This window comes from Notothenia rossii, assembly GCF_949606895.1.
Source record: "Notothenia rossii genome assembly, chromosome: 10".
NCBI classification, from domain to species: domain Eukaryota; kingdom Metazoa; phylum Chordata; class Actinopteri; order Perciformes; family Nototheniidae; genus Notothenia; species Notothenia rossii.
In genome coordinates, this window is record NC_136908.1 from 131,453 (window position 1) to 141,951 (window position 10,499).

Below are 10,499 nucleotides of genomic sequence, written 5' to 3' on the forward strand. Positions count from 1 at the left end.
CAGCGTGTACACCATAAGTGTGTTAACATCAGTGTGTACACCACCAGTGTGTTAACATCAGTGTGTTAACATCAGTGTGTTAACATCAGTGTGTACACCATAAGTGTGTTAACATCAGTGTGTACACCACCAGTGTGTTAACATCAGTGTGTTAACATCAGTGTGTACACCATCAGTGCGTTAACATCAGTGTGTTAACATCAGTGTGTTAACATCAGTGTGTACACCATCAGTGTGTTAACATCAGTGTGTTAACATCAGTGTGTTAACATCAGTGTGTACACCATCAGTGTGTACACCATCAGTGTGTTAACATCAGTGTGTTAACATCAGTGTGTACACCATCAGTGTGTACACCATCAGTGTGTAAACCACCAGTGTGTTAACATCAGTGTGTACACCATCAGTGTGTTAACATCAGTGTGTTAACATCAGTGTGTTAACATCAGTGTGTACACCATCAGTGTGTTAACATCAGTGTGTACACCATCAGTGTGTACACCATCAGTGTGTAAACCACCAGTGTGTTAACATCAGTGTGTACACCATAAGTGTGTTAACATCAGTGTGTTAACATCAGTGTGTTAACATCAGTGTGTACACCATAAGTGTGTTAACATCAGTGTGTACACCATCAGTGTGTACACCACCAGTGTGTTAACATCAGTGTGTTAACATCAGTGTGTACACCATCAGTGTGTTAACATCAGTGTGTTAACATCAGTGTGTTAACATCAGTGTGTACACCATCAGTGTGTTAACATCAGTGTGTTAACATCAGTGTGTACACCACCAGTGTGTTAACATCAGTGTGTTAACATCAGTGTGTTAACATCAGTGTGTTAACATCAGTGTGTACACCATCAGTGTGTTAACATCAGTGTGTTAACATCAGTGTGTTAACATCAGTGTGTACACCATCAGTGTGTTAACACCAGTGTGTTAACATCAGTGTGTACACCATCAGTGTGTTAACACCAGTGTGTTAACATCAGTGTGTACACCATCAGTGTGTTAACACCAGTGTGTTAACATCAGTGTGTACACCATCAGTGTGTACACCATCAGCGTGTTAACATCAGTGTGTTAACATCAGTGTGTACACCATCAGTGTGTACACCATCAGCGTGTTAACATCAGCGTGTTAACATCAGTGTGTTAACATCAGTGTGTACACCATCAGTGTGTACACCATCAGTGTGTTAACATCAGTGTGTACACCATCAGTGTGTTAACATCAGTGTGTACACCATCAGTGTGTACACCATCAGCGTGTTAACATCAGTGTGTACACCATCAGTGTGTTAACATCAGTGTATTAACATCAGTGTGTTAACATCAGTGTGTACACCATCAGTGTGTTAACATCAGTGTGTTAACATCAGTGTATTAACATCAGTGTGTACACCATCAGTGTGTTAACATCAGTGTGTACACCATCAGCGTGTTAACATCAGTGTGTACACCATCAGTGTGTTAACATCAGTGTGTTAACATCAGTGTATTAACATCAGTGTTTACACCATCAGCGTGTTAACATCAGTGTGTACACCACCAGTGTGTTAACATCAGTGTGTACACCATCAGTGTGTTAACATCAGTGTATTAACATCAGTGTGTACACCATCAGTGTATTAACATCAGTGTGTACACCATCAGTGTGTTAACATCAGTGTGTAAACCATCAGTGTGTTAACATCAGTGTGTACACCATCAGTGTGTTAACATCAGTGTGTACACCATCAGTGTGTTAACATCAGTGTGTACACCATCAGTGTGTACACCATCAGTGTACACACTGATGTTAACACACTGATGTTAACATCAGTGTGTTAACATCAGTGTGTACACCATCAGTGTATTAACATCAGTGTGTACACCATCAGTGTGTTAACATCAGTGTGTAAACCATCAGTGTGTTAACATCAGTGTGTACACCATCAGTGTGTTAACATCAGTGTGTACACCATCAGTGTATTAACATCAGTGTGTACACCATCAGTGTGTTAACATCAGTGTGTTAACATCAGTGTGTTAACATCAGTGTGTAAACCATCAGTGTGTTAACATCAGTGTGTACACCATCAGTGTGTTAACATCAGTGTGTACACCATCAGTGTGTTAACATCAGTGTGTAAACCATCAGTGTGTTAACATCAGTGTGTACACCATCAGTGTATTAACATCAGTGTGTACACCATCAGTGTGTTAACATCAGTGTGTACACCATCAGTGTATTAACATCAGTGTGTTTGATACTTTTTCGGTATTTTGTGTTTCAGAAATGTTCTTCTTGTGTCTGTTTTCATCCTGATGGCAGAGGGAGACCTTGACTCTAATGGTGAGATTACATCTGATTAATATCTGATTAATATCTGATTAATATCTGATTAATATCTGATTAATATCTGATTAATATCTGATTAATATCTGATTAATATCTGATTAATATCTGATTAATATCTGATTAATATCTGATTAATATCTGATTAATGTCTGATTAATATCTGATTAATGTCTGATTAATATCTGATTAATATCAGATTAATGTCACATTTTGATTGTCATGTGTTTTTTTCATGCGTTTGCAGACGTTGGAATACAAACCATGTTGACAGGTAAACCACCTGTCTGTCTCTCTTCTCACCTGTCTCTCTTCTCACCTGTCTCTCTTCTCACCTGTCTCTCTTCTCACCTGTCTCTTTCCTCATCTGTCTGTCTCTCTGTCCTTCAGATAAAGACTCCACTTCTGATGAAGTCCCCACAGGTGAGTCACAAACTGTCCACAGGTCAGAGGTCATGAGCTCACAACATGCATTCAGTGCCATGTGAAGATCATTTTTAAATAATGTGCATGTAATGTTTTCTGTGTCAACTGAAGCATTTACTTATGCTCCTGTGTGTTATTGATTTGTTATTGTTGTTGTTCATGTTATTGTTGTTGTTCATGTTGTTGTTGTTGTTGTTGTTGTTGTTTCAGCGAGTATAAACGCTGTTTCTTTGGATCCCTCCGGTAAGACTGGAAACTCTTGAGTCTGAAATCAGAACCACATTAATATTTATTATTCCTCTCATTCACTTTTATTATTTCAATGTTGTCATGTCTCGATAGCTCCAGCAGCCAATCATGTGACGGCACCAGGTACGTCCATCTGTTTACATCTGTTGTTTACACCTGTTTACATGTGTTTACACATGTTTACACATGTTTACACCTGCTTACATCTGTTTACATCTGTTTACATCTGTTGTTTACACCTGTTTACATCTGTTTATCTCTGTTTGTGTTTTTATTAAGGTTCGTTGATTTATTAATGTATCGATTGATTGACACATTTGTCACGTATTATTTGATATATTTAATTGTTGATTGATTGATTGATTGATTGATTGATTGATTGATTGGTTGATTGTTTTCAGAATCTGATCCAGCTGCTGCGAACAGTGTGGAAGACGATGGTGAGATAAAAACATTTCATTTTATTTCAACGTGCCCTATTTATTCTTCCTTGTGAGTCTTCTGACATTATTTATGAAAAACATGAATGGATCACTGTCAGAGTTGTTGGTGTTTTTTTCTCTATATTTGTTTATTACATGTTTTTAACACTGGTGAAGTATTTATATTTCAGATATATTTTAGCTTTCAAAATAAAATTAAAATCCCCACAGTGTGTAATACATAAAGCAATTTAGTTGCATGGTGTGAAAGTGTTAGATTTCAGAATTAAATGAATGTTTGGACAGAAAAGTTGAACATTATTCTCAGGACTATTAAGATCAATGCAAATTCAGAAAGTTTGAAAAGGGCATTTTCAAACATGTTTCTTCATTGAATGTACTTTAAAATGATTCAAAATGTAAATAAAAGAGAATAAACAGTCTATAATTATAGAATATAATATTGTGCATCTAATAGCAAGACATCATTTTAAGAAATGGTCACAAATCCTTTTAGACTCGAAAAAGTGTTGATGAATCATAGCCTAAAAGAACATGAAACGCTCTGCAGTGAAGCATGCAGCGATGTCACTTCTATATATGTGAGGTACTGTAATGTATGTTACGTACTGTTGAACATGCCTCATCTTTTTATCTTTATTAAATATTGACCCCGATTTCAACAGAAGACGGGAGCCGCGACTCTGAAGAAGGAGAGAAGAAGTCTCGCTCAGCCAAACCACAGAGCCCCGCCCCCTCTCCCCAGATCCCCGCCCATGTCATCATAAGCCCCGCCCAGCCTAGCCCTGCCCTCTCCCCTGAGACAATCATGCCGCAGCCAAAAGCTGCGGTGAGGAGCCGCACGTCCAAGAGACGGTCCAGGACCAGCCGGCGTCAGATTTAAAGATAATAAATCATATGAAACGCATGCTAAACACACGTGTGAAACACACACTCAGTCTGAGCACGCTGCAGACACAGAGCTGTGTGATTGGTCAGTAGAGTCATGTGCTTATTTTACATTGAAGAGAATCTTATCTTTCAATAGGTCTATACAATTAATATCCAGTCTCATTCAAAGTTAATTTCATAGTTTATGGAACCTGTACATTTATTTCATTCCCTTTGTTTTTTTAAGAAGAAATTATAAAATGTGCTCCTCATGTGTTCACTCACTTTAAAACCACAAACAGGAAGTACAACGAGCTGTTTGTGTGATTGTTGGGCTGCTCTGTAACATTAAACATGTTCATAATTTAATGGAATAAATCACCATTTTTATGGACTCCAAAAAAATGTGTCTTTCATATTGTCTTTATGTCATTAACATGTTGTTAACTCCATTCATTAACATGTTATTAACTTGCCTCATTAACATGTAATATATACAATAACATGTGATTAACTCATCTCATTGACATGTTATATAGCCATTAACATGTTATATGTAACATTATCACCTCATTAACATGTTATTAACTTACCTCATTAACATATCATTAACTATCCTCATTAACATGTTTGTAATTCATCTCATTAAAATGTTATATATCCATTAACATGTTATATTCTTACCTCATTAACAGGTTATATTCTCACCTCATTAACATGTTATATTCTCACCTCATTAACATGTTATATTCTCACCTCATTAATATGTTAGATTATCACTTCATTAATATGTTAGATTATCACCTCATTAACAGGTTATATTCTCACCTCATTAACATGTTATATTCTCACCTCATTAACATGTTATATTCTCACCTCATTAACATGTTATATTCTCACCTCATTATCTTGTTATATTCTCACCTCATTAACTTGTTATATTCTCACCTCATTAACATGTTATATTCTCACCTCATTAACATGTTATATTCTCACCTCATTAACATGTTATATTCTCACCTCATTAACATGTTATATTCTCACCTGATTAACATGTTATATTCTCACCTCATTAACATGTTATATTCTCACCTCATTATCTTGTTATATTCTCACCTCATTATCTTGTTATATTCTCACCTCATTAACATGTTATATTCTCACCTCATTAACATGTTATATTCTCACCTCATAAACATGTTATATTCTCACCTCATTAACATGTTATATTCTCACTTCATTAACATGTTATATTCTCACCTCATTAACATGTTATATTCTCACTTCATTAACATGTTATATTCTCACCTCATTAACATGTTATATTCTCACCTCATTAACATGTTATATTCTCACCTCATTATCATGTTATATTCTCACCTCATTAACATGTTATATTATCACCTCATTAATATGTTATATTATCACCTCATTAACAGGTTATATTCTCACTTCATTAACATGTTATATTCTCACCTCATTAACATGTTATATTCTCACTTCATTAACATGTTATATTCTCACCTGATTAACATGTTATATTCTCACCTCATTAACATGTTATATTCTCACTTCATTAACATGTTATATTCTCACTTCATTAACATGTTATATTCTCACCTCATTAACAGGTTATATTCTCACCTCATAAACAGGTTATATTCTCACCTCATAAACATGTTATATTCTCACCTCATTAACATGTTATATTCTCACCTCATTAACTTGTTATATTCTCACTTCATTAACATGTTATATTCTCACCTCATTAACATGTTATATTCTCACTTCATTAACATGTTATATTCTCACCTCATTAACATGTTATATTATCACCTCATTAACATGTTATATTCTCACCTCATTAACATGTTATATTCTCAACTCATTAACATGTTATATTATCACCTCATTAACATGTTATATTATCACCTCATTAACATGTTATATTCTCACCTCATTAACATGTTATATTATCACCTCATTAACGTGTTATATTCTCACCTCATTAACATGTTATATTATCACCTCATTAACATGTTATATTATCACCTCATTAACGTGTTATATTCTCACCTCATTAACATGTTATATTATCACCTCATTAACGTGTTATATTCTCACCTCATTAACATGTTATATTATCACCTCATTAACGTGTTATATTATCACCTCATTAACATGTTATATTCTCACCTCATTAACTTGTTATATTCTCACTTCATTAACATGTTATATTCTCACCTCATTAACATGTTATATTCTCAGTTCATTAACATGTTATATTCTCACCTCATTAACATGTTATATTATCACCTCATTAACATGTTATATTCTCACCTCATTAACATGTTATATTCTCACCTGATTAACGTGTTATATTCTCACCTCATTAACATGTTATATTCTCACCTCATTAACGTGTTATATTCTCACCTCATTAACATGTTATATTCTCACCTCATTAACATGTTATATTATCACCTCATTAACAGGTTATATTCTCACCTCATTAACATGTTATATTCTCACCTCATCAACATGTTATATTCTCACCTCATTAACAGGTTATATTCTCACCTCATTAACATGTGATATGTTATATTCTCACCTCATTAACAGGTTATATTCTCACCTCATTAACATGTTATATTCTCACCTCATCAACATGTTATATTCTCACCTCATCAACATGTTATATTCTCACCTCATTAACAAGTTATATTCTCACCTCATTAACATGTGATATGTTATATTCTCACCTCATTGACAGGTTACTAACTTAACTCCATGTGATTAACTAACCTCATTAACATGTTTGTATTCATCTCATTGACCTGTTATATAGCAATTAACAGGTTATATTCTCACCTCATCAACATGTTATATTCTCACCTCATTAACATTTTATATTCTCACCTCATTAACATGTTATATTCTCACCTCATTAACATGTTATATTCTCACCTCATTAACATGTTATATTCTCACCTCATTAACATGTTATATTCTCACCTCATTAACATGTTATATTCTCACCTCATTAACATTTTATATTCTCACCTCATTAACAGGTTATATTCTCACCTCATTAACATGTTATATTCTCACCTCATTAACATGTTATATTCTCACCTCATTAACATGTTATATTATCACCTCATTAACATGTTATATTCTCACCTCATTAACATGTTATATTATCACCTCATTAACATGTTATATTCTCACCTCATTAACATGTTATATTCTCACCTCATTAACATGTTATATTATCACCTCATTAACATGTTATATTCTCACTTCATTAATATGTTATATTCTCACCTCATTAACATGGTATGAACTCACCTCATTAACATGTTATATTATCACCTCATTAACATGTTATATTCTCACCTCATTAACAGGTTATAGTCTCACCTCATTAACATGTTATATTCTCACCTCATTAACATGTTATATTCTCACCTCATTAACATTTTATTAACTCACCTCATTAACATGTTATAGTCTCACCTCATTAACATGTTATATTCTCACCTCATTAACATTTTATTAACTCACCTCATTAACATGTTATATTATCACCTCATTAACATGTTATGTTATCACCTCATTCACATGTTATATTCTCACTTCATTAATATGTTATATTCTCACCTCATTAACATGTTATGAACTCACCTCATTAACATGTTATATTATAACCCCATTAACAGGTTATATTCTCACCTCATTAACATGTTATATTCTCACTTCATTAACATGTTATATTCTCACCTCATTAACAGGTTATTAGCTCATCTCATTAACATGTTATATTCTCACCTCATTAACATGTTATATTATCACCTCATTAACAGGTTATTAACTCACCTCATTAACATTTTATATTCTCACCTCATTAACAGGTTATTAACTCACCTCATTAACATTTTATATTCTCACCTCATTAACATGTTATATTCTCACCTCATTAACATGTTATATTCTCACCTCATTAACATGTTATATTCTCACCTCATTAACATGTTATTAACTCACCTCATTAACAGGTTATATTCTCACCTCATTAACATGTTATATTCTCACCTCATTAACATGTTATATTCTCACCTCATTCACATGTTATATTCTCACCTGATTAACATGTTATATTCTCACCTGATTAACATGTTATATTCTCACCTCATTAACATGTTATATTCTCACCTCATTAACATGTTATATTCTCACCTCATTAACATGTTACATTCTCACCTCATTAACATTATATATTATCACCTCATTAACATGTTACATTCTCACATCATTAACATGTTATATTCTCACCTCATTGACAACAATTAACCAGAGTTCCCGTTAGAATATTTTTTCGCCGATCAACATGTCCGTTAAAGTTTAAATCTTCCGGACACAATTTGAAAAGTGCCGGTCAAAGGTCTTCTTTGTTATTTATGGAGCTTTAAAACAAATCGATATGATTCGATATTAAGCAAACTAATTATAGTAGATTAACTACATTATTCAAAAGTATACAGTAACTTACAATAACACGGGAATCATAAACGGAGCTCTCTCCCTCTCCTGACAGCCCGTCAGTTTAATGCAGCTCGCGGATCAGTAATAATGAGTGACCCGAAAGTAAAACTAAACATATCTATAACTACTTACGGTAGTTTGAGAGGTGATTAAAATAGCTACGTGTGATATTCTAACCTGAAGTGTGTGTTTGGTCCGCTCACCGCTGCATGTGATCATGCAGAGCTGTGTGTCGACTCGTCAGCAGCAGCTGATCTCTCTCTCCCGTCAGTTTAGACTTCACTCTCGTTTATGTCCATATCGATCAGATCCAGCTAGTTCTAGCTAATGATAGGACTACCTGCTTATTAAAAGACACCTAAACAATAAGTGTCGCTATGCAACTGGGTGGGGGCACAAAGTATAGCGCAGCATTATGCATTTGTTTACATGCCCACCGGAACCCCGAGGCATTACCAACAGATCAACGCACAATCAACCCATACAGGACATCTCTTTCTCCACATTACGTGTTAGACATTAGAATTGACTATTCTTGTCTGTCACATAAGTGGCGCAAGTTGCGCAACTGATGCGGTATTGCGCTAAGGGGAAATATATTTTGAGCTGACGCTTTGACCGCAGAAATTTAGAGTTGCCGGTCTTCAGCATTACCGGTCGTAGTCCGGTAATTACCGGCTAACGAACTCTGATTATCACCTCATTAACATGTTATATTCTCACCTCATTAACAGTTTATTAACTCACCTCATCATGATTTTGGGATGTTTTTACTAGGGCTGTCAAGTTAATGCGTTAATAACGCCACTAATTATTTTAACGCGATTAACGCATGTGTGTTTTTTGTTCTCGGCCGCCCCGTAGTTTCAGAGCGCGTTGAGTTTAAAATACCATCTACAAGCTGATGCTGACAGCCCCGCTCCTGCCATCCGCTTGCGGCAGACCAAACTTCCACGCTCACCGGCAGGCACCGACTGGCCATCGGGAGGACCGGGAGGATGTGTGTATGTGTGGTGCGAGAGAGAGACCTTACGTGTATTGTTGTTGTTGTTAGCATCTGGTGCTAGCTAGCTGCACTAACGGATATAAGGAGCTGTTTCAATGAAAACAGAGGAGCGACATTTCGCCAACAACTGCGCCGAGCACTTCACTTTATGAAGGTAGCTAGATAGAGGGACATTGTGGGAAAAGTCAGCACACTCAGCACGGATAGTGCGCGCAACATGATTGCAGCGTCCAGGCAGCTCCTGTTCGAGCATATGCCTTGAGTTACACATAGCTCCAACGAGCCATCACACACACACACACACACACACACACACACACACACACACACACACACACACACACACACACACACACACACACTTTGTATTGTATTATTGTATGAGAGGTTCCAGGTTGTTGTGTTTAATATTCATGAGAATATTTGTCATTGTTCAAATGATAATAAACATTTGCATAAAGCATATTTGTCCACTCATCTGTTGATAAGAGTATTAAAAACTTGAAAAATATTCCTCTAAGGTACATTTAGAACAGATAAAACATTTGCGATTAATTTGCGATTAAATATGGACAATCAATCAATCAATGTTTATTTATATAGCCCAATATCACAA